The sequence below is a fragment of the Porites lutea genome, chromosome 6, assembly GCF_958299795.1.
Source record: "Porites lutea chromosome 6, jaPorLute2.1, whole genome shotgun sequence".
Taxonomy (NCBI): domain Eukaryota; kingdom Metazoa; phylum Cnidaria; class Anthozoa; order Scleractinia; family Poritidae; genus Porites; species Porites lutea.
In genome coordinates, this window is record NC_133206.1 from 9,243,056 (window position 1) to 9,245,555 (window position 2,500).

General features: G+C 35.8%; 1 protein-coding gene across 1 annotated transcript in view; it reads left to right on the forward strand.

The window, feature by feature from the left end:
* Nucleotides 1-2,500, forward strand: part of LOC140941648 (uncharacterized) — a 563,750-nt gene that overhangs the window by 444,079 nt on the left and 117,171 nt on the right. The gene's annotated exons all lie outside the window — the stretch shown is intronic.

Here is a 2,500-nt window from a genome sequence, read left to right on the forward strand (position 1 = left end):
TAAGCTTACTTCGCCTTGCTGGACCATGCGAAAAATCTTAAGCGATTCTGGCCTTACTTGATGGTTTCCGTGCTGCATCTCGACCGGTAAGCTTGAGTAATTTTATTGCATTTTATGTGTTTTCTTTTTTCATGTTTATGCCGTCATTTTACGCACATTTGTAAGGTTTGAATCAATTTATCTGACCTAGTAAAGAACTTAAAAAGTCTTAAGACATTTTCTGACCGCGGCTAGCAGAAAAAGTTCTGAAAAATAGTTTAGTTATCCTATTTTTTGTAAAAAGAAAACTTTGAGCGATATTCTTGCCTGGAGTTCATCTTGCAAAATCGCAAACACGGCGAAGGCGGCTTAAAACTTAAGGCTTAATTTAAATCTATTCGTGACTCAGCTTTACTCTCAAAACACGTTTTCGGGAATAAAAATTGTTGACCTTTAAATGTTTCTTCGTATTATATTTCTTGTCTTGATTGTTTGTCACGATCTCGTTCTTAAATGATCGCTTTGCCAGTTGTTGTTTTCAAGTCGTCCGTGAACGCGTTGGTCACGCTCCACGTCCAATTTTTATGCTCTGATTGGTCAAAATTTGACAGGTGAGTTTATGCGGAAAATTTATGCAGCATTTTGAAACTTGTTTACTGTGACAGCTGAAGCTGACAGAGTTTTGTGTCAACTTGTGTCTTTTTCTACTGGATGTACGAAATGAAATTCACCTGCCATCAAGAGTCTTCTGTTATTCATGGCTAGTTTGTCTATTGGGTTTTTGGTTGCGAAATACGTCGTGGGAAATCCGATTTCGGATGGCATCAATTCGTTTTCGTTTTTCACCTTGCTTGATTGAAAAGTCTGAAGCGATGTAGCTTCCAGGAGCTGCCTGAGTAATTATTGTATTTGTGTTTGTTTTTTTTTTTTCATATATCTAATTTCATGAAGCCGAGCGCAGTTTATGAGGCTATAGTTTATGCATGTTTGAATTAAGATTCGAGATAATGATCTGACCTATAGTATGAGGTTTTATTTAAGCTTGCAGAACTTTAAAAAGTCTTTTGCCGATATTTTCTCACCGCAAATAGAAAGAAAAAAACGTTGCGCTTTTATTTTGGCTGTAGAAAGAAAGCTTTGAGCAATTTTCTCGCCCCGAGTTCATGTTTGAAAACAGCAAACACCGGGAAGCTTTAAGCATAAAGACTCAGGATTCTTAGAGACACTTTAATACTTAATTGTCTTCTTGAATGAAAATTGCCGTCTCCGTAAATGTTTCCCCGAATTGTATTTCTTTTATTGATTGTTAGTAGTCTCTCTTGCAATTTGCAATTAATGTTTTCAGTTGCAGGAGTACTCAAAACGTCGCGCGTATTAAACGCTTGTTAAGTTTACACATCGTTATAAAACCATTAAATAAAAAAAAAAAAACACAATAAATTCTTTATTATGTTGAAGTGTAACTCTGTTAATGTTCATTCAAACACTCCACAGCTTGCAACTGGCTGGCCGTTATATAGGTGATTTTGGAAATTTTTTTAGCGGTTTCGCTAAACGCCCACGCGTCTCCGGTGAATTAAGGAATGGGTTCTCGTTACATGCGGGGTTTTATGACTTGATCTTGTTTTTTCCAGTATCTTCCTTTATTTTAATCTTAGACCGCTGTGTTTAAGACCAGAACCACTTTGGACCTTAAACGCTCCTTTTTTTAGATCACGTGACCAGCCACGCCCATAATTATGCAAAATTTGGGCTTTACAGATTACACCAGTTTACTGAATGTGAACACAATCGTTTTTCCTTCCATAATATTTCATTTACAGTCAAATAAGCTAAATTAATCGGGGATTTGTGAAATGATCCATTCCTTCGTAATTATTAGATATTCTTCTCTCGTCCCAGTCTCCCTCTTAACAAGAAACGTTATAGTTTACAAAACGTAGATAATTTAAGAAAACCCCGATTAATTCCATAAACTTTGTGTCAACAGTCATTGACAAAAAGTGAATTAAATTACAAGTGTTATTTATAAAGTGGTGTAAATTTGGATTGAAATAAAAAGTCAAAAATGTGTGTGGCAAGTCACGTGACACAGATAATACATTAGTAATAATGAAAAATGAATGCTTATTGGGAGTAGATATTGAATTTAAAATATTAATGCGAAAGGTAAAACCGCTACTAAAACAGACGACCCCCCTCCAAATGTGCAGTGCTCCATTCCTTAATTCACCGGAGGTGCTTCGATATTTCAAAACTGTGAAATACTGCATTCTGTCTGAGGTCTGTATGATAAATACAGCGCCTCATAGTACTGTTTCACCTCAGACTATCAGATATGATGTATAAAAAGTATAAAAGGTTTGTTTACACGCCCCCAGATTTGTTAGGAAGATTTTGTAAAGCAAACTTGTCAAACGGAAAAAGTTCTGCCGGATTTTCTTTCCAAGTATTTGTTTTCCAGGCCTAATCTACTGTGATTAAGAACCATTATGGACGTTAAATGTGATCGAAGATGATT